This window comes from Sciurus vulgaris (assembly GCF_902686455.1).
Source record: "Sciurus vulgaris genome assembly, chromosome: 9".
Lineage (NCBI taxonomy): Eukaryota > Metazoa > Chordata > Mammalia > Rodentia > Sciuridae > Sciurus > Sciurus vulgaris.
Window position 1 is genome coordinate 103,694,617 of NC_136469.1, and position 23,368 is coordinate 103,717,984.

Below are 23,368 nucleotides of genomic sequence, written 5' to 3' on the forward strand. Positions count from 1 at the left end.
CCAGGTGCCTGTGTTGAAGTGGCAAAGCCCAAAGTGACCCCATGCTGTGGCACAGATCTGAGTCTCCAGATGGTCATGAAGAAGTGCTGAAGTGCAGATGGAGTTGGGGAAACTCAGAGGAGCTCAGAAGAAGAAGAGGAGCTCATGATGAGATGAAGTGCAAATGGAAAGCCTGACAAGGACACAGTGACTCTCACCTGGAGAGTTTGCTTTTGGGGTTTCCAAGCTCCATGTACACAAGGAGGAGAGTGGAAAGGGAAGGCAAAGAGAGAGAGAGAGAGAGAGAGAGAGAGAGAGAGACAGACAGACAAAGAACTGCCCAGCCCACTGTGCCTCAGTCCAGCTTCCTGCCTCCCTGGAAGAGAGGAGACGTGTCCCTTGGCTGGTATCCATCCAAGGTCTTAGCGGGACGCCTGTGTCTGACGGGCCAGGGAAAGCAAGCAAACTAGCTCTGCTTGGGTACTCCCAGGGGAAATGGCCTCTTGAGGACCCCGGCCTCTTGAGGACGCTGCAGAGTGTGTCCGCACGTGTGGTCAGCAAAGGGAAGCAGCTTGCCCCAGGAGGGACCCTGAGGGCTGACAGAGAAACTGTGGTGTCCAGCCCCAGGACTATTTTAGGCCAGGCCCAGCACTGGAGTCAATGGAGGTTTTGTTTATGTAACATCTGCAGAAGGCCCTTTGGAGCGCATAACCCCGGGTCTCCAGGCCAGCGCTGCAACTAGCCGGGGTGCGGCCGCCAGCTTCCTGTTGTTCTTGGCACGGCTACCCAGCTGTTTGTGTGGCTCCTCTCTTGGAGCTGCTTCCATCCTCGCAGGCGGCTCCCTGCAGTGGCCCTCTCTTTAGCTTCCTTCTGAAGGATGGGATGGTCGGCATAAGTAGCAGCAAAAATAGGCAGAGATGGTGACTCAGGGACAGTGCCCAGAGTTGCCTCCTGACTCTAATGTGCCCGGGCTGAGCTGCACATGCCCTTTCTGAGTGGCTTTGCTGTCAGGTCCCGTGTGGGAGACAGAAGATGATGGGCAGGAGTCTGTGAGCACAGGTCTGAATCCAGATCTGCATCTGGGAGTTGCTTGTGTTGGGTAAGTTGCTCAATCCCCAAGCTATTTATGACACACGAAAACATACATAAACAGTCATCTCTCGATGTCTTGGGGTGATTGGTTCCAGGACCCTGTGGATACTAAAGCCCACTCATGTTCAAGTTCACTATATAAAATGGCCTAGTGTTTGCATGGAATATGTGCACATCCTCCTGTGTACTTTAAATCATCTCTAGATCACTAGAGATATAAATGCAATGTAAGTATTTGTCATCTTGTACTGTTTAGAGAATAATGACCAGGAAAAAATGTGTAATGTGTAATGTATGTGTTTAGTAGAGATGCAATTGGTCTTTTTTTTTTTAATATTTTCTATCTATGGTTGGTTGACTCCACTGATAACAGAACCCACATACAAGATAAATAATAAACATCCATTTCCTTTCTACCAGATCTGCTCAAAGGTGTGAAGACTATATTGTGATCTTTTTGAAATACTGATTCATTGGGAAAGATTGGGATTAAAAAGACTTTAATAAACTTAGATAAAATTGACATACACAAAAATGTACTGATCTTGAAATGGACGGTCGGATAAATTTGTCTATATATACATTGTGTAACTATTACTAAATCAAGATATGGAATATTTCCATCTCACTTATGTAAAAGGTTCCTTCTTATGCCTTTTGGGTCAATAGGGCCTTACCCCCAATCTATCTGTATTAGTCTGCTAGGACATAACAAAATTCTGTAGACTGAGGGGTTTAAACTATAGAAATTGATTTCTCAAAATTCTGGAGGCTAGGAGGGAGACTGCAATGGCGTCAATCAAATTCCATGCATGAATGACTTTCTTAAAATCAAACTAACTGTTATACTAGTAAAAGGAGTGGGGGAGGAAAGAAAAAAGTCAAAAGAAAATTTGGAGGCTGGACATCCATGCCAGGGTGTGAGCATGACTCAGAGGACTCTTCCTGACTTATGGACAGTGCCATCTCACTGTGCCCTCACATGGCCTCTGTACATGCAGACAGGAAAAAAAAAAAACAAAAAAAAACAAAAAAAAAACAACTCTGATGTCTGTTTCTTAAAGGACACTAATCCTATTGGACCAGGGCCCTGACTTTATGACCTCATTCACCTTAATTACTTCCATAAGGGCCTTGTCTCCGGAAATAGTAACATTAGGGGCTAAGGCCTCAACAAATGAATTTGGAGGGACACAATTCAACCATAGAACTCCAACTGTGACCTGCTCACCCAGCCTGTGGCTGGTAACTACTTTTCCACTTATCTCAAAACTGGAAGCAACTCAAAGGCCCATCAGTACAGGTTAGTCAACATTGGTATACCACTCACCTAATGGGAAAGAATGAGCTATTAGTTCACAGGATCCATTTTGGACTTTCCCCTGAGCAAGGCAAAACAACAGAGGCCTTTGGATCTTGAGAATTCTGACCTCTGCCGATGGTTAATTCATGGGACCAGGTTTAATTTCTCCCTCATGTCTGAAGGTGACATTTCAAGCCTTTAGGGACCTTGCCTAACCACTGATTATCCTCCCACTGAGAGATAGAGAGGGAGACCTCATTTCATAGTGGAAGTGGTTCTTAGTCAAGACTTGATATGAAACATGGCTTTCTTGGGGAATTGAATTTGGACTTTCTATTAATTCTTATTTAAAAAACAATAGGGTAGCCAGTTGACTAAGGAAAAACAGTTGTTCCAAATTACATGTAGTTGTAAATTAAGCCAATACTGGCTTAACAGTTTTTATACAAGATGTGTTTCTATACATGGAATATTTTACTAAATCCTCGATTTTTAAAGATTTTTACTAAATCTTTGGGGACAGGGAGTTGTAATTTACTCAAATAATGGATTTTGAAGTGAAGGCAACAAACACTAGAGATCTGAAATAACAAGCCAAAGAGCTTGCAGCTTTGCAAAATGTGGCATTTCCCAGGCAGTGGACTGGGTTTTCTGTTCCCAGAGGTTCATCCTTATTCTGTGAGTCTGGTTTTTATCCAGAAACCCTACTTGCCTGAGGTCCCAATTTGCACAGATGGATATTAAATTGGAGAGAAACAGAGAAGCCTGGGGGATGTCAGGAATGAGTCCGAAAAACCTGGGTTCAACTCCTTTGTCTTCCCTGATGCACTGTGTGACCAGGAGCCAAGTTACTTAATTTTTCTGATCCTTAGTTTTACCACTTATAAAATGGGCACAATAAGGTCTACCTCTGAGCATTTGCTAAAAATCCAGAAATCATATCTGTGAAGTACCTGTGTTTTAGCCAACCTTTTCTTCTCTGTGACCAAAAGACCTTACAGGTCTAGGTCCACAGATAGCCAGTACCATTGCTCTGGGCCTGAGGTGAGGCAGAGCATCATGACAGAAGGGCATGGCCGAAGAAGGCAGTTCAGGACTTGGCAACAAAGAAACAGAGAGCTCTGTTGTGGGAAGCCATCCATGTTTAGCAGAATCAGGCTTGACTGAGCCTTGGGATACAGAGGTCTGACTGAGCCTTGGGTGACAGAGGTCTGACTGAGCCTTGGGTGACAGAGGTCTGACTCCCAGGAACTGGCAGTCAAGAGAGACTGTTTCAGATAGCCAGGGGTGGGTGGCCCTGTACAGAGTTGGCTCACCATCTAAGGAAATGCTAACTCTCTAAGCAAATGGCTTCCCTAACTCCACCCCATCCTGTTCCTCACAGAAGCCCCTCCCAGTCTGGGACCCTTTACCTGTGGGACTATAAATGAAGGTGGAGGTGGGCTTCTCCATTTTGTTGGAGGCCAGATTTTGGCATGGCCCGATTCACCATGCCCCCTTCCATTTGAAAAGATTATTGGCTCTTGTATTTATTTGATTAGATACGTTTCTTGGTATTTAATCGATAGCACTGTCCTCTGACAGAAACTCTTTCCCTCATCTGCCTGGGATGTGGCGGGAGAACCCCATATACCCTGTCACCAGAGACAAAATATAAACCCCAAAGGCACATCCCCACTTCCTCCAGCCACACCCTATCTTCCTCCAGTTACCACCAATTAACCCTTATTTGTGAATTAATGCACTGATTAGATTAAACATCTTATAACCTCTGAATATTCTTGCATTGTCTCACACATGAGCTTTTGGGGGACACCTCATATTTAAATGATAACTACCTAGTATATAATTGCTCACTCATTTAACAGATATGTATTGAGTACCTACCTACTGTGTGCCAGACAGTTTGTGGGTAGGAGATCCCACTGGGACAGAGAGACAAGTCATGTTCCTGTTTACAGTAAATCCCATTACCACAACAGCCACTGAGGACTTATCATGCCACAGGTTTGATATTTTAAAATGACCAATGAGGGTAAAGTGGACAGTAGTCTAATTAGGTCTTCTAAAGTAACCAAGAGGGAAATTGGACAATAGTCTAATCAGGTGTCATAAAGTAACCAATGGGAGCAAATCGGGTAAGGTCTTCAATCTAGTCGTACAGGAACGAGAACGCCTCGCGGCCCGACAGGTACACACGAATTTCCAGGTACACACTGGGGCCTAGAGCCTCTCTTTCCTGCTCGGTCCTCTCTGCTCTGCTTCCTGGAGTGCTATCCTCACCTCCACGCTTAATAAATCTGCACTTCACCTGTTACTTGTGTGTGTCCTGCTCAATTCTTAGTTTGGGACATCAAGTGCCTGGACCCCACCTGGACACCCCAATGGTAACAACTTGAACAGTGGAGACACAGGGACGAGCAAAATGTGTGCCCTCCTGGAGGTCACAGCTGTTCAGTAGCCACCATTCAAATGGGTATATGAAGAGAAGATGCTCAGGTTCACTGTCATCAGGAAAATGCGATCAAAACCACAAGTGGATGCCGTCTCACACACGTGACAAGGTCCATGGCCCAAACAACAAAAGGTAAGTGTGGCTAAGGATGTGAGAAATCGGGACCCATACACCACTCTTGGTAGGAATGTAAACTGGTACGGCTGCCATAGAAAATAACACGCAAGTTCATCGAAAAATTAAAAATAGACATGCAGTATAATCCAGCAATCCTACTTCTGGGTATTTATTAAAAAGAATTGAAAAAATCAGGACTTGGAAGAGAGATTATTACTCCAGTGTTCTCTGCACATAATTCCCAACAGCTAAGAAAGTAAAAACAACCTAAATGGATGGCTGACTAAAGAGAATGTGATACTCACATACAATGGAATACTACTCCGTCATTTTAAAAGAAGGGACGCCTGCCATTTGTGAGAACATGGATGAACCTCGAGAGCAGTGTAATCTGCCAGGTGAAATAAGCCAGCACAGAAGTACAAATACCGTGTGATTTCACATGAGCTATGGATGTTAACATGGAAGCAGAGCAAATGGTAGTTCGGGGGCTGGAGAAGGGGCCATGGACAACTGGAGAGTATAAAGTTTTTGCTACGCCAGATGATTGATTTCTAGAGCTCTATCTGCTGGGCAGCATAGGGCCTCCAGTTAACCTTACTGAGCTGCACACTTAAGAATTTGTTAAGAAAGACAGTGCCATGTTAACTGTCCCTACCATAATAAAATGTTCTAAACTGGACTTTGGTAATGTTTGCATAACTATAACTTTACTAAAATTCACTGGGTCATACACTTAAAAGGATGAATTTTATGATGTGTAAATTATACTTCAGTAAAGCTGTTCTTTTAAGTCATCATTAAATTAATGACCCCATTTCCTTCAAGTCTTTGTTCAATGTCACCAATGCCTCTCCAAATCAGCCTTGTTGCTTCCTTTTTTCATAACCACCTATTATACTGTAATTTATTTCCCATATGTAACCAATTCTAAGTTGCATGCTTTTTTGCACATTTCAGCAAACATGAAATCATGATGCATTCTATGATCAACTAATCAGCAGTATATTTTCTTTCTTTAGCAGCAGAAAGAATAACAGTGTCCTCTATCATTGCCATCTTAGAAACCACAGATGATATTGTGGTATTATGTCCTATCTATTTCCCTCTCTAGAATGTCAACTCCACAAGGGTAGGTTTTTGTTGTTTCTTTTTTTTTCCCACAGCTATATTCCAAGTGCCTAGAACAGTGTCTGGCACATAGTAGGTCCTCAATAAACATTTATTAAATGAATGAGCATCATGCCTATTGTCAATAAAATGTTAATAAAACAAAGAAATTAAAAGACAATAACAGGGGAGCATATTCTTCATTTCCTCATCTATTGTATCCCCAGGATATTGGGAAAACTGCTTAGTAAGGAAGAATGTAAGCCACCAGGGCTCATCCCCCAGAGAAAGAAGAGAAATCCAGGGGATGGGGTGGAGCTCAGTGGTAGAGCATATGCGTAGCATGCACAGGGCCCTGGGTTCAACCCCAGCATGACGACAAAAACAAAAGCAGAAGAGACATCCAGAGACCTCTGGGGAGGTTGAGAAGAAGGTTCCCATTGCTAACTCGGTCCCAGTAGTGTTGGTTCTGGCCCTGTGTCCCTGAGACACCAATTCATGTTGTCCACAAGAGATGCACAATATAGGCTTATACTGCAAGAAAAGTGGCCCACCAGGGGCCTGTTAATGGATTTTCATAGGCCATAAAAATTTCATTTTTTTTCAGCCTGAGACAAAAATCAAAACATTTTTTAACATTGAATGTGGGTTTTTTGGGTCCTATTAATCCCTTTGATGTCCCCTCATAGTGCAGGGTCACCTGCCCCCAGAGTAGATGAAGACTCTCAGTTTGGCTTTGCACTCCTGAGCAGTGGTGACTCCTGCTCTTCTGCCTAGAGGACACTGAGTCTGGGCCTGGGTGCCGTTGGTTTGTGCTACAGGCTCGGTCTGTGTGCATTCATCACCCCTGGTCCAGGGATGGGTCTGACGCCAGGCCTGGGTGTGCCTGGATGAGAATATTTAATTTCCTCTTTACACAAGTCCTTTGCTCTGTTTCACCTTAGCTGAAGATTACCAACCCAGTTACAGATTGCTATTTTATTTACCTTCAGTTGCAAGGGGCAAATCTTATATTTTCCCTCCCTTCACTGGCCCTCTGTAGGAAAATGTAAGACCAAGGGGCTAGGAAACCCATTTAGGGGACAGGGAAGCCTTTCCTTAGAAGTGACCCCTTTCTCAAACAACTTCAAGTGGCTGGACTCCACTCCTCACTTTTCAGTGTCACTTACCATCAATTACCCACTAAACACAGGACCTTAGGGTTGCATGAAAATGTTTTAATATCTTTTAAAAATGGGACCAAAAAAAAAAAACTTTCAATGTTAAAAAATGTTTTTATTTTCGTATCAGGCAGAAAAAAACATGAAATTTTTATGGCCTATGAAAAATCCACTAAAATTTTCCTGAAATAAAAATTAAACACAATGCTGAAATCATTAAAGTGATATCAAAAAAGGAGCTCATATTGATATTGTTATGGAGGAAGGGGCCCATGAATGTCATACTGCAGCCCTGAGGTTTCCAGATGAGAGAAATGATCTTGTCATCATGAGAAGTCTCCTGGACCCAGAACACTCAGAACCCTGACCGACAGTCAAGAGAATTATTTGTGGAAAAGTGTGGACTAATATTTCCTGAGCATCACACTACGGTCAGCTTGGTGCCAAGTATTTGGGGATATTATCTTACTAGGACTTTCAACTGTTATGGGGCACAACTTAAGAACAGACCAGTCACCACTGAGAAGTCCAAATTTGAGAGTCTTCATTAAGCTGGCCAGCTGACTGTCTTACACAATGGCTACCAAAAGTCATATCAATCATAAGTGTCTGTTGCTATGATTCGAAATTACAAACTGACATCATGAGATCATCAACGGAGGGGGAAGTGGGTCAAAATGACCCTTACCTAGGTACAAACTAAAGAATGGTTACTAACATCCACACAATCACTGTTCACATGGTACGTTGTTTAGGAGCAATAGGAATCAAAAGAGAGCAATTTTTCTTTACATAGGAATTGTCATTTTATATTGTTAAACATGTCACACTAAGTAACTGATGATGGGCACAGAGGCAGAGTGTTCCCATGGGAGAAACTTATTTCCTACATAATATGGAGTCTCAGAGCAAAATGGAGTCTGTTTAGTCATTTCCCTTAGAGTCTGGCCTATAACATCCTAATGGAGTCAGATCTGTCAGCCCATCACACAACAACTCTGGGAGTCCAATTTTCCTGAGTTGAAGGAACTGAATATCTACCCCCCAACATCTCCCTGTTCATGTCTCTTTCTTAAAAATAGATAATAAGTAAATAAATAAATTTGCCTGCTAATTTGTCATTTTCAATGATCTTATCCAAATGTGGTTTCAGATATTTTTAAATGTCCTTTATATTTTGATCTTCAAATTAGAACCAGACAGGTTTGGGGGCAGTCAGAGACCCGATTTAGGTTCCCAATGTGTTTTGACTGCATCCTAAGATGCACTTCGGGTTCTCAGGGGCTTGATTACCTGAAGCAGCTCACCTTGGAGAAACACGGAGTTTCTGCTTATTTTTTGAAAACCAGGTTTTATATGTCCAATGGTGACGTCAATGAAAATTTCACCATCAGACTTTGTGCGGGCTCCTGTGCAAATGCCCACATTGTCCTCAGGATGTAGCCCCAGGGCCATGCAATTAGCAAAACCAGAAAACAAAGTTTACACACTACAAACAAAGTCCTGCAAACTCTGTCCCTAGAAAAGCAGAGTCCTGACTTCGGAGGCTGTAGCTTCTTAACTGGACTACTCAATTCACACATTTACTCACTGTCTCTGAAGGCCTGTTGGGTGAGGAGTCGGCCACTGTGCTGGGTGCTGGGGATTAAAACGTAAGTGGGATCCTGCTCATACCCACGGGGCTCACTCCTTCCTCCTTCAGCTTTTAACTCAAATGGCACTACCGTGAGGCCAACCCTGACATCCTATTCAATATGGCGGCTCCCATGCTGAGCCTCAAATTAACTCCCTCTGTTACTGGATTCCATTGCACTTAGCATCCTGTGTCATTGTGATTGGCGTCAGATTTGCCATTTCACTGCCACAATTATTCTGCGCCCCGTCAGTCTGCGAATATCCTAGCCAACCCCTGCTCCGCTCATCAGCTCATCAGCCTGTGAACGTTCTTGGCAGCCATTGATCCGATCATCATTAGCCTACAAAATTCCACTACTTAAGACAAGCTCCCCCGCCATTTCTCACTCTCTCTCCTCCTCACTCTCTCTTTCTCACTCACTCTCACTCTCTCACTTTCTCTCTCTCTCTCTCTCACCCTGTGGACAGACACTTTGCCTGTCGGCTTAATAAAATCTCTTGCATGAGTTCCCGCGTCCAGAGTAGTTTCTGGGTGCTTTTCAATTGCCTCCCTTTGTTTTTTTCTTTGCTTTCTGTTGTTTGCTTTTGCAGTCCTGGGGATGGAACCCAGGGCCTCCCGCATGCTAGGCAAGCACTACCACTGAGCCACATTCCCAGCAATTTTAATTTTTTTTTGAGAGGGGAACGTCACTAAATTGCTGAGGTTGGCCTGAATTTGTGTTCCTCCTGCCTCAGCCTCCTGAGTAGCTGGGATAATAGGTGTGCAACACGCCCCTGCCTCCCTTACTCTTTCCTTCTTTTCTTTTCTTTTTTTCCTTCTTTTTCTGTGAGGATTAAACCCAGGGGCTCTTTACCCCGAGCTACATCCCAGTCCTTTTTATTTTTTATTTTGAGAGAGAATTTCACCATGTTGCTTAGGGCCTTGCTGAGTTGCTGAGGCTGACCTCAAACTTGCAATCCTCCCGCCTCAGCCTCCTGAGTCACTGGGATTACAGGCATGTGCCACCGTACCTGGATCCCCTTTGCTTCTTGAGAGCAAATGTTTTGTCGATTTTTACCCAACTGCATTCAGGCTTAAAAGAAAGGGAAAGGTGATCAAGTGGAGGTCATAGTGTAACCAAAATAATGGATCTGAACACCAAGCGAAGACATTGTCTGGAGAAGAAGGAAGTGACCGCCTGTGTGATAGGGTGCTGAGAGGTCTGGAAAAGCAAGAGCAGAGAATGTACCCAGTGAGATGGCGATCACAGGCCACTCGGATGAGGTGAGAGCTGGAGGGGGCTAGAGGTCAAGGGGATTTTATTTTGTGTTCTTTTTAGAGCATGTTTTTGTGCAGGTGGGAATTATTCAGTAAAAGGGGGACATTAGCAATGTAGGACAAAGTGGGTGAATTATAGGAGTCAAAGCCAGGAGTGAGCCAGGCACGTGGTGGACACCTGTAATCCCAGCTACTCGGGAGGCTGAGGCAGGAGGATGGAGAGCTCCAGGTCAGTCTGGGCAACTTAGCAAGCCTCTGTCTCAAAATCAAAAAAACTTAAGAAGGCTGGTGATGTAGCTCAGCCATAAAGCACCCTTGAGTTCAAAATAGGCGTAGGTGAGCAAGAGGAATGGAAAAATGGAAGTGGGGGACTATTCTCGGGAACAGGGACAATGCTACTCACTGCGGAAATGTGGAACAAAGGAACTCAACTGCTCCAAGTGTGGTAGATTTGATCCCAATAACAGGAATCCTCTCCAGGTGTGTTATAAATCTTCAGTAGGAGTGAGGAAGTAGAAGCATGTTGGAGTTTTGAGAAGAGAGGAGAAGGTATGTCATAGTCACAGACAGGAAAAGAGGTTGGATGGCAGATATGTCAGGATCGCCAGGCAGTAGGTAGTGGCCCCTGAGATATAGGGTGCTTAATGAAAAGTGAAATCAGAGCTGGCCTGTCATCCCACCTACTCTGGAGGCTCAGCAGGAGGATCAGGAGTTCAAGGCTAGCCTGGGCAACTTAGCAAGACCCTGTCTCAAAAAAAAAGATTAAATAAAGAGAGTATGATTGATCAGCCTGCTTGTGTGGTTAGCTCCTACCAGTGTAGCCAGACAGCACCAGGCATGAAGCATGCAGAGAAAACCAAATGGTGCTTTGGTGCACAGCTACCCCAGAGGCTGAGGCAGGAGGATTCCAAGTTTGAGACCAGCCCAGGCAACTGGGCAAGAACCTGCCCAGAAAATAACTTAAAGAGGGCTGGGGATGCAGCTCAGTGGTAGAGCACTTGCCTAGCATTCATGAATCCTGGGTTCAACCCTCAGAACCACGAGAGAGAGAGAGAAGAGAAAGACCAAGAGCTGATCTTGGTGGGTGTCGGGTTTGAAATGGCAAAGGAGATCAAGTTGAAGCTGTCTGGTAGACAGTTGGAAACAAGGAGCCTATGCTATAAATGGCATAGTAATATTATTTGCCAATAGGAATGCGCTACTGGGAATCATTCTATGATGCAAAAAACATTTGCTAGAAGTGTCCAGTGTGACAGGCACTGTTATAAGCAGTAGGGTTCAGCAGCGAACAAAAGATATAAGGAGCCTCCATGCTGTGAGGAAAATACTCTAGAGGTCGATGGTTTTCAAAGACAGATGTGTGCAGCCCAAGGGGTGTGCAGCGCAAGGGGTGTGCAGCCCAAGGGATGTGCAAGGCCATCCTGTTCAAAAATACTCGAACTTCCACTCACATTTTTTATTTCCTTTAAAACCTATTTTATATGCCACTAATTTTATAATGATAACATGTATATAGAGTACATATATAATTACATAAATAGAAATATACATGTTGCACAATACATGCTGAAAATTATTTACTGAGGCAGTAAGTAAAACATGTGGAAATCACTAGCCACATGGAGAGAGCAGCAGCAGAAGAGGGATTACCTCAAGTCCCTCAAAACTGACATCTTTGAGGATATATTTAAGGAATTAGACTAGCTCTCTAAAGAGCACAGCCCCTGAATTATCCCATCCTGTGTTGGGAGTTAAAATTCCTAAGTGGTGGGCCTTCCAGAAATGAGACAGAATGAAAAGATTGGGAAGGACTTTATAACAATTGTGCGATCCAAAAAACAGAACAGGCTGCCCTGTGACAATGTGAGACATTCAGCAGAGGCCAGATGCCCCTTGGAGAGGCTGGCAGTGGAAGGACGTCCTTAGCAGGGCCCCAGAAATTCCATCAGGAGGATTGGACCACACGACCCTCGACCCTTGGAGTGGCTTGTAACCCTGAGCATCTATGAACATACGAAGAATGAGCTGGGAACATGGAATTCCAATAATCTCTTTTTGTAGGGAATTGGACTGAGAAAGGGTGACTCACAGCCTTGCATCCAAAATCAGAGGGACCAGGGCTGCCCAAATTGTAGCAAAGGGAGCGCAGGAGGATGCGTCAGCATTTCCAGCTTGCTCTGTGGGAGACGGTGCCTGAGTAGCAGATGTGAACATGCTGGTTTCTGTGGTTGGTATTTTCCTAGTGACTCACGAGGGTCCCTTCAGCCTGATAAAAATCATCAAGAGGCGGCTCAGCAGAGTGGAAAGTTACCCCACGTATGACTGCTCCCGGGTTCACAGGTAAGGAAGCTGATGCTCAGAGGGACTGAGCAACTAGCCCGGAGTCGCCCAGGTAAGAGGTGGCGGAGCTGGATTCAAAGCCAACGCTGTCTAATTTAACACCCATATTTATCCTGCTACATGGTGAATTTAAGAAATGCCTTAGGAAAAATCTGAAGGTTTGCAGGTGGTCAAAGAAATAAGAATGCATTTGTAAGGATACAGGTCAGCTGCTGTGCAAAGAGAGCCAGGAACGACCAAAACTAAGCGGTGGTTTTAACAAGATAGAAATCATTTTTTCCTCACACACAATGGTCAGAGCAAAGCCAGTCCCAGCTAGTCTGAGAGATCCACTGTGTGGCACCCAGGCTCCTTGGAACTGGGCTCTGCTGTCCCCTGCCTCTGTTTGCATGACCGAAGACACAGCGCTCCCCAGCACATTCACCTGGTCTGCATGCCACCCAGAGGGAAGAGAAGAAAGAGCAGGTGGCCGCGTCCCCGTCTTGCATATGACCCAGTCACCATAAACGTTACTTTTGCTTACAGACCTTGACTGGAACTAACTACATGGCCATACCAAGTCATGACACAAGCCAGGAAATGTCTTCATTCCAAGGATCTCTGTGCCTAAAATTCAGAGATTCTATTTCTAGAAGACAAAAGGGAGAACAGATATTGACAGGTAGTTGGCAGCCTCTAAGAAAATATCTGTTACAGAAAAAGAAAAGATGCAAAGAGGGATTTTGAGACAGTTCTAAAGGAAAATGGCAGAATAGATCTCCAGGTCTAGAGAATAACATCTACAAAGGCAGAGAGACAGGCTTCTTTCAGAGATAAGCTTATTGCTGAGTTTGGCTGAAAAGTTTTGCAGTAGATGCAAGAAAACTGTAAGAAACAGGAGTAGAATTTTTTTTTGTCATGGACATTCAACAGCAAGTGAAGAATTTTGGTAGGCAAAAGAAAATGATTGCAGGTTTGTAAAAAGAAAAACAAAAATTTCTGATGAGGCTTGTACTTCACAGAGATTGTTCCAGCAGTACATGCATAGCGGGGCTGGAGGTCAGGCAAGACAGGGGGTCAGGCAAGACAGAAAGTCAGGTGTGACGGTGAAAAGACACTGGGCCAGGAGGCTTGGCTGTACACCCCACCTCTACCAGGAACCCATTGGCACATAGTGGTGGTGGCAAGTCCCTGTGTTCCCTTCTCAGCTTACCAGCCACATGGGAAAACAAGACAATCTCCAGGGAGTGCTCAGCTTGCTGGGCGCATGGAAATTGTTAGCATGGCCAGTACCTTGAACGAGCCTTCTCTCCTGGCTAACTGCTTCCTGAGTTCAATGCAAAGGTTCCATGAGTTGATTTCCAAAGACGTTTTCAGCTGTGAATTTCTCTGATTCCCTGATTCTATGAATAGGAAGCAAATGTTTAAATCTGGCTAAAGAAATCTAAAAATTATAGTTTTAGAATTTCTCTTGCCATTTGGTGACATTAATTTTATTCAACCCACCTTTGTTTCCCCCAGACAAATTATTACAATTTGTTGGTTATAGAGAAAGAAAATAAAATTCAAATCATATTTTACGTAATGCAAAAAAAAAAAAAAATGATGCCAGCCTTCGGCACTTGGAGCAACATTTCCACCCAGGTACATGCTTCTACCTTGTGTCTTTAAAAGGATCGGAGACTTCACGAAACCAGCTAATTTTCTAAATCAAAGTAGGTTTTTTACTCAAAGGATCTCTAGGTCCACCGATACCTCCTGGATAGAATTTCTATTTCTTGCAGCATTGCTGGGTCCTCGTGGCTCCCAAGTTTGGGAAAACAGAGCTGTGCAGAGAAATTATACTCCTGCAGTTCGAAGGGAAGGGTAAAAGGAAAAAGCAGCCCATCTGATATTGGTTGGTCAATGCCACAGATTGAATTGTGTGCACTCCACACTCATTTGTTGAAATCCTAACCCACCAACTTCAGAATGTGACCTTAGTTGGAGATATAGGTGCTTCTTGACTTAGGATGGGGTTACATTCTAGTAAATCCTTCAGAAGTCGAAAATATTTTAAGAAAAAAAAAAAATGCACTGGATGCACCTAACCTACCAAACATCCTGGCTAGCCACCCAGGGCACCGTGGGATTATGGTGGTTCCCCCCATTATGGTGTGGCTGCCACCGCCCAACATCATGAGTGAGTGTCTAACTGCAGCTCACTAGCCTGGAAAAAGATCAAAATCCCAGATTTGAACTACTGTTGCTACTGAATGCAAATTACTTCAGCATCGTTGTACAGTCCAAAATCCTGAGTGAGTTAAAGACCATGTAGAGTCTTTGTGGAGGTAATGAAGCCATCATTCCATTGTGACTAGTGTCCTTATTGAAAGGGGAAATCTGGAGACAGGCTTTCACACACGGTGATTATCATGTAAAGATGAAGCAGAGATAAGGGTGATGTTTCTATATACCAAGGAAAGCCAATGACTGCCAGCAAACCACCAGCAGGTAGGAGAGAGTCTTGGAGATTCTCTTACATCCTTCAGAAAGAACCGACCCTGCCAACACCTTGATCTTGGACTTCTGATCTCCAGAACCATGATACAATACACATCTGTTGTTTAAACCAGCCACTTTGTGCTACTTTGTTACAGCAGCCCCAGTAAACTAATACAGTCTATATCACACAGACAATGCAATGAGCAGCCCCCAGTCAAATGTCTGGCATATAGCAAATATTTGATAAATATTTGTTGTATGAATAAATAAATAACTGCATGAAAAGTGGTTTTGAACAAATGAATAACTTCTCACCTCGTCTCTTCAGGAATTTTTCCTGTGTTGTAAGATGCACATATAGCAAACTTACTAGAGAACAAGAGAAGAGTGAAAAGCTCATGAGAGTAGGAAGAAGTAGCTGCTGGTAATGACCTACAGTTCCTAGAAACTCTCCCCAGGCTGCAGGTATCTGGAGCCTTGGCCAGACCTGCTACCTTCAGAAAAATTTACCTAGGAGGATGGAAATCCTACTATCTATTACTCAAGCTAAGAACATATTCCTGTCTAGGAAATCACTTTATTTTTGAAATCAACAAAATAGCTTAAAATATGTTTGGAGAGTTTAGGGACTAAGGGTTACCTGTAGTGTATGTATTCTAATCAGTTTCCTCCTCCTTGTGAAAGACATCTGAGTTGCCAGGGAAATGGAATCCATATGTTTCTAGCTCGTCTATCTGAAACCTCAAGAAGACTTGCTCTGTAAGCATATTGGAAGCACGTTGGCTGATGACCTTCCGACCCCTTCATCTTGAGCCTGTGCATGTCCTTTGACAACTTCACCCTCAAAGGCCTTTGATTCAATTCTAACATCAGTTTCCTCCTCTGCTGGAATACTCCTCAGGGAGCTTTTTGGGTGTTTCTATTGAAGGGCACAGTGCTAGTCAGTTTTCTGTTACTATAACAACACACCTGAGACTGGGTGCTTATACAGAAGAGGTTTATTTAGTTCTCAGATCCCGGAGGGCATGGTGCTGGCATCATCTCGGCTCTGGTGAGCACAGAAGCATATGGAAGAGAGAGATCTCAAAGCCAGAAAGAGCTGAGAGAGACTGGGGAGGGGCCAGCCACGACCTCCCACCAGACCCCGCACCTCTTAAAGGTCCCTCCACCTCATAACATCACTACGCTGAGGCCTGAGCTTTCAACACATGAAGTCTGGGGGACACGCTCCAACCCTCGCAGGCACAGCCCCATCACCCTTCTCCTCAGCTGCATGCAGCTTTTAGGACCAGCCCTAGCCAGGTCCTTCCTTCCGAAGTTGCTGCAGTTTCCTTCCATCCTCTCGCCACCCTTCCCTAAGCATCTCTTTATGAAAGGTGATAAATCATTTCTTTTAGGGTTTGGGGTATTAAAAGAATAATGTAAAACGCACACCCAAGGAACTGGATGAGGTAAGACCTGTACAGTGTTACTATATGTCCCATGCAGATAGGCGAGTTTCGTAATGAATACTTGTGTGTCTCCTGCTCAGAGAAAGGCAAAGCTGGATTCCAGGAAGACTCCAGAATACCTGAACCAGACAGGACAGGGCCCAGTTGCTTGGCGCCTCTTTACTCAGATTTGTTTTATTCGGTGTGTTTGTTGCTTCGTGTGTGCTGGTAAGTACATAAGCTCTCAGAGTGCATAATTGATCTTCAGCAGCAAAAAGAACGTTGAGTGAGCCGGATGAGGCGGCACACGCCTGCAATCCCAGTGGCTCAGGAGGCTGAGGCAGGAGGATCGTGAGTTCAAAGACAGCCTCAGCAACTTAGCGAGGCCCTAAGCAACTCAGTGAGACCCTGTCTCCAAATAAAATACAAAAAAGGGCTGGAGATGTGGCTCAGTGGTTAAGTGCCCCTGAGTTCAATCCCCAGGACCAAAAAAGGAAAATAAAAGAAGAAAGTTGAGTGTGCGTGAGAATTCCATCTTGGGTTGAAAACAGGTTATTGGTAGAAGATGGAAGAGGGAGGAAAAACAGTTTACCAGGAGACAGGAAACCTGTCTGTTGGAAGGGAGTTACGGTCCTGGAACACACACTGCAGAGCGGGCTGGGCAGCTGCGTGGCATGACCAGAGTCACTCCAGACACCACAATGTGGCCTCTCTGAGTCCAGAGTCTGGTAGTCCTGGCCTCTCACTCTCAGCTCTTATGTAATTTACCTGGTCTACACCACGGGCTCCCCACCTAAGGAGTGAAACCACAGGGAACCTCTGTCTGACTCATGGAAGGAAGAGCAATTTGAGTTACTACATAACTTACTTATTGTTGCCCAGGCTGGCCTCCAACTTGTGATCCTCCTGTCTCGGCCTCCTGGGAAGCTGGGATCATAAGTGTGGGCCACCATGCCCAGCTCCTAGTTTACTTCTTTATTAAGTCTTTTTGCTTCTTTTCTCTCTGTTGGACTGTGAACTTCAAAAGCAGAAGAATTCTTCCTTGTTGAATAAATGAATAAATGCTGATGGCAGTGTTATTTATGGCTTGGATTGCTGAAAGTGATCTGCACATCTGTCACTGGGACAGGGGCAAGTAAATGCCGAGGTAGTGCCTCATGAGATCTATCACAAAATACAATATGCAAACACTAAAACCCACGTGCATAAAAGAAGCTTATTCATTTTGCAAGCACACATATAAACAAAGATATGTTGGATCACAAGTTGGAAGCCAGACTGGGCAATTTAGCAAGAGCCTGTCTTAAGATAAAAATAAAAGGACTGGGGATGTAGCTCAGTGGAAAAGTACTTGCATATCATGTGGGAAGCCTGGATTCAATCCCCAGTACCATAATGACAACAATAATTATAAGTAAGTTATGTAGTATGTTAGAAAATGTTAAATATGATAGGAACAAGAAAAATCAGGATTGGAATTGTGGGTGGGAGTGAGTAGCAATAGAAATAGCATGGTCAGGAGAGTCCTGTGAGCACAGACCCGAAGCGGGGAAGGAAGGGATAATTATGCAGATACCCGGGAGAAAGAAAGTTCCAGAGAGAGGGAGCAGCCATCGCATAGTGGTAAGGTTGGGAGGTGCCTGACATGGGCTGAGCCGAGCAGCTGGAAAGGGGTGGGGGCAGATGACGTGACGCCTTGTCGGGCATTTAAAGCACTTTGGTTCTGATGTTAGAGATCGGTGGAACGGTTCTGAGCAAAGCAACGTCATGATCTGATGTGAGTTTTAAAAAGATCAGTCCAGCAGACACTGGGACAAGATCACAGGCAAGGTGAGGGCAGAAGCTGGGACCCTGTAGATCATCACACAACCATTACGTGTCTTAGGCCCATCAGAGTTTCTAAAGAAACTGAATTTCAAAAGGTGACAGGACTCTGCCGGGAGGAAGGAGTTCCCTGGGTGTTTCCATCTCGACAGTGCACAGGGAGGAAAGATGGTTGCCCAAGAAGTGAGGTGAGAGGAGCCCACATCCTGAAATGTTCCTGAAGACCTGGTGCGGCTGCTGCACCGCGAGCTGCAGACACAGCGGAGTTCTCACTCTCAAGTCTTCTCCCCCGGCTTCTGACGCAGACTGAAGACCGAAGACAGGACAGGAGAGTGGAGCAGCTCCCCGCAGGGCCCCGGCCTGGAAGAGTCCACACACCCTCCCCAGCCCTCTGTCAAACACAGCGGAAGTCTTAAGCCACTGGGGGACGTGCAGCAACATTTCTGTCCTCGAGAGCTCCTTTGGGTAGAGGGAAACCCACTTGCTGCCTGAGTGACGGTAAATAGCCTCCTTCCTGACCCCCAGGATTGAGGAGAAGATCCACTGCTTCTCAGGGAAGATGGAAACAAAAACCATCCTCCCGGAGAGGAAGGGCAAGAGAAGCAATGGGCCAGGATCCTGCGCCAACGCAAAGCAGAGGGTTCCTCTCATGGGGCAGGTACAGGGGACCCTCTCCTGCCCAGGAGCAAACACCATACGAGACAGAAGGTTGGGTCATGGGCCATAAGGGGAGAAACCCTAATTTCAAGACCAAGGCCCACAGTCCCTGCCTGAGACTGAGGCTAAACCAGGGGAACTGAGGACTCTGCCACCATCACCCATTCAAGGTACATCAAGAAACAAGCAACAGCTAGGCACCACTGCACACACCTGTAATCCCTGCAACTCTGGAGGCTGAGGCAGGAGGAGCACAAGTTCAAGGCCAGCCTCAGCAACTTAGTGAGACTCTAAGCAACTTAGTGAGATCCCGTCTCAAAATAAAAAATAAAATGAGCTGAGGATGCAGCTCAGGGGTGGCAAAGCATCTCGGAGTTCAATCCCCAGCTTGAAAAAAAAGAAAGAAAGAAAAAGGAAACAAATCAGGGGCAGGAATAGGGAATGAGAAACTCTCTATAGCATAAACAGGGGTACCTGACACCAGGGTGAAGAGTGGTCACAGAAAAAATAACCCTAGTATCCAGGGCCTCCCACTAAGCAAAAGCCAAAGACAGCACACCAGAGGAATGGAAAGGCTGGTGTGCTCGGGAGGTAATGATAGCAGCGAGAGCAAAACCCAGTCTAGCTCAACTCCTTCACTAATGACTGGAAGAGGAGGAGGCATGAATACCATTTATCTCAGTCACTACTGTCACTACACAAGGCCTGGCTTTCAGTAAGAAACCGAGGCACAAACAGGCACAATGGTGCACACCTATAACCACAGCTACTCAGGAGGCTGAGGCAGGAGGATCTGGAAGTCAAGGTCAACCTCAGCAACTTAGTGAGAACCTATTTCAAGGTTAAAAATTTTTTTAAAAAATAGAAGAAAGGGAACTTCTTTAAGATGGAGGAATAAGATGTGGACTGGATTTCAGAGGTCAGCTTCCCACACTCTGGGACTGACAAATGGAAAGTTTACATTTGGTTTTGTGAATCCTTAAAATTCTTAGCGAAGACTTCCATCCATTTTAAGAGCACTATTAAGAGTGCGAGCGGGTGGCCAGCCATACGTCTTTAACGGGTGGAATGGTCACGGTAAACCAGGAGGGAAGGGACTGGGCCAGATGTAGAGAAATAGCAAATGTCACAGGAAATAAGCAAATGCAGAGGTAGCCCCAATTCTGAAGAGGACTTTTGAGCGGTGAAAGACAAATGGTGTAGAGAGTTCGTAAGCGTATTGTATATACACACACATGTGCACTGTGTAAATATCCCACAGCCACCAGGCCATATTTCAGATTCGTGATATAGGAAGGGTTTCCATACATCCAAACATAAATTATCTCAACATATCCCTTCTATCAACTTTGAACAGTTATTTCAATAGTATTAAATTTGTTGCTTTTAAGATATTTTAAGGATAAATTTTAGCATCTGTTTCCACAGAGTCTAACTGGAGAAAGGAACTAATTTAAACCCTGAGTTCTTTATTACAATTAACTAACCAGTATAGTAAATCTAAGTTCAACACAAAATCCTTTCCATCATCATGCACCCGTTTTGTGAGGTTTCTGGTAACACTTGTAGATTGTGATTTTCATCTCTCAGCTTGATTACTTAAGGGTATGTGAGGCTACGGATCAGAAGCATCATAAACACCGTGGTTACCTGTCTATGTTGGTCAGCTTCCCATAACTATGACAAAATCCCTCAGGTGTTCAACCTAGAAAGAAAAAAGGTTTATTTTGACTCATGGTTTCAGAGGTTACAGTCCATGGTTGGTCGACCCTGCTGCTTTAGGCCTATGGCAGCACAGTATGTTATAGTGGGAGCACATGCTAGGAAGTGAGAAAGAAAGAGAAGAAATGCCCAGGGTCATAGAATCCCCTTCATGGGCATGACACCCTGCAGTGACCTAACTTCTTTCCATCCTACGCTGTACCTCTTAAAAGTTTCACTACCAGCCAGGTGCAGTGGCACATGCCTGTAATCCCTGCAGCTCAGGAGGCTGAGGCAGGAGGATCACGAGTTCAAAGTCAGCCTCAGCAAAGGCGAGGTGCTAAGTAACTCAGGGAGACCCTGTCTGTAAATAAAATACAAAATAGGGCTGGGAGGTGGCTCAGTGGTCGAGTGCCCCTGAGTTCAACCTCCAGTATCAAAAAAAAAAAAAAAAAAAAAAAACAAACCCACAAAGGTTTCACTACCTCCCAATAACACCACAGACTGGTGACCAAGCCTGTAATTTGAGGGGCCATTTTAGATCCAAACTATAGCATTTGTCCTATTTTATCCTATTTCAGTCAGACATTCTGAATTGCAAGTGCCATCCCCTTTTCAATCAAATGCAGGTAGCTACAGAAAGTACCAGAACATCCCTGTCATATACAGTTCGGAGAGCATATTTTTAGTGGATATCATCTCAGTCCAAATAGTTATGTGTGTAATAAATATCTAGTTAGGGGTCTTAATTGGGTTGCAAGACAAAAAAGGATATGTTTGAAAATAATTTTTTATGGACAAATTATTAACTGATATTTCCATATAGTTTTAAACACTATGACTAATTACAAATATATAGTAAAGGGACGTTTCACTTTGACCAAGGTGTTAGTCATATTTTTGTTACAGTTACCAAAACATACCTGAACAACTGAGAGAAGGGACAGTTCATTTTGAGCTCACAGTTTCACAGGTTCAGTCCATGGTCCGCCAGCTCCATTTCTGTGGGCTCAAAATGAGGTGGAACATCATGGCAGAAGGACATAGTGAAAGAAAGGTGCTCAGCTGGGAAGCAGAGAGAGAGAAAGAAGAGGGAGAGAAAATCCAGGGACAATAGGCAGTCCTAGTTTACACCCACAGTGACCTACTTCCCCCAGCCAGGACCCACCTTCCACAAGTTATCACCCAGTAGTTTTTTCCAATTACGAATCCATCAAGTGGACAGACCCTCTGGTGAGGTCACAGCTGACATAATCTAATTCCACTTCTGAACTTTGCTGCATTGCCTAACAAGTGAGCCTTTCCTGGGGACACCTTATATCCAAACCATGACAACCACCAACCCTCCTTTACCCAGGAGGTTGCTGTATTTTACTGGATGTTTTAGCAAAGACCCCCAAATACCAGTGACTTAGTAGAAGCATGTGTACTGTCATGTAGAGGCTCAGGAAGGTGGTATCGGGCTCTTATGGCAACTTCATAAAGCCAGGGTCTTTCTAATTTTATTGTCTTGTCATCCCATCTTGAGCCTGTATTAGGTTACCATGACAGAATGACTAACTTCTGTCTTAACTTGGTGGCTTAAACAACAGAAACTTATTTTCTCACAGTTCTGGATGCTAGAAGTCCAAAGCTGAGGGTGGGTTCCTGCTCAGACTTATCTTCCTACCTTGCAGACACCTGCCCTGTCACTTGTCTGCATAGCCTCTCCTCGGTGCACAAAGCTAGTGCCAGCTCTTCTTCTGCAAGGACACTAGTCCTATTGGATTAGGACTGCACCCTTAGGTTCTCATCCTAATCCCCCCTTCTGTCCTCTACCTCCAAACACAGGCACATTTGGGTATTTGTGCTTCAACATTTGAGTTTGATGGGGACACAGCTCAATTTGTAACATGACTCCGAGAGATGCTCTAGTTGCCACCATAAGATCTACACTCCAATTGTAAGGCAGGGAAGAAGACAGCAGAACACAGCTTCTTCCTTTTAAGTGCTAGAAATTTACACACATCATTTTCATGCCAATTCTATTGGCCAGATCCAAGTTACATAGCAACACCTAATTGCAAAGTAGGTTGGAAAATTGATGTTTCAACTGAACCTCTGTGAGCCTGGTTGTTATGGTTTGGGTACGAGGTGTGCCCCCAAAGCTCCTTTGTTAATACAGGAAGATTCAGAGGTGAAATGATTGGATTACAGGTGCTGTAACTCGATTATTCCATCCTAGTTTGAATGGACTGGGTGGTAACCATCCATGGGAGGGCCACAGCTGAAGAAGGTGGTCCCTTGGGGCATGTCCTGGTAGGGTTCATCTTCCCTATGGCCCCTTCACCTTCTCTCTCTGCTTCCCTAGTCTCCAAGAGCTGAGCAACTTTCCTCCACCAGGCCCTTCAGCCATGATGCTCCACCTTACCTATGGCCCGCTGACCCCAGACAACTTCTGAAATCATGAGTTCAAAGTAAACTTTTCCTCCTCTAAGTTGTTCTTTCATTGTCACAGCAGTGAAAACACACTAGCTTAAGTTTTTATTCAGGAGGAAAGAATGGATGTTAGGAGACAACCAGCAGCAGTCTTAGCTGGTTGGGAATGTCCTGTTTTCTGGTTTAATCATGTCCATATCTGGATCTGGGTCTGTCTCTCCCTTGCCCACTTCTCTTTTGTATTTTTTTGGTTCCACCCCACACCCCCCAACAGGAGCTGTGTCCTTATATTTGAAGACTTCTTCACGGGTCCACAGGAGACTTGGTTGTGTTATTCTCCCAAAAGACCTTCTGTGCCCTGTTCAGGGGTGAGGAAGTAAAACATGGGAGAGGATGCTGCAGTCAGTCGTAGGAGAAGAATTTAAG

At 44.6% G+C, this 23,368-nt stretch overlaps 1 pseudogene across 1 annotated transcript in view; it reads left to right on the forward strand.

Moving 5' to 3' along the window:
- Positions 1-16,913: 16,913 nt before the first annotated feature.
- LOC306669896 (DGAT1/2-independent enzyme synthesizing storage lipids-like) overlaps positions 16,914-23,368 on the forward strand; it is a 497,646-nt pseudogene continuing 491,191 nt past the window's right edge. Inside the window, exon 1 of the transcript XR_013766760.1 lies at positions 16,914-16,928. The product of XR_013766760.1 is annotated as a DGAT1/2-independent enzyme synthesizing storage lipids-like (transcript). The remainder of the gene's footprint in view (positions 16,929-23,368) is intronic.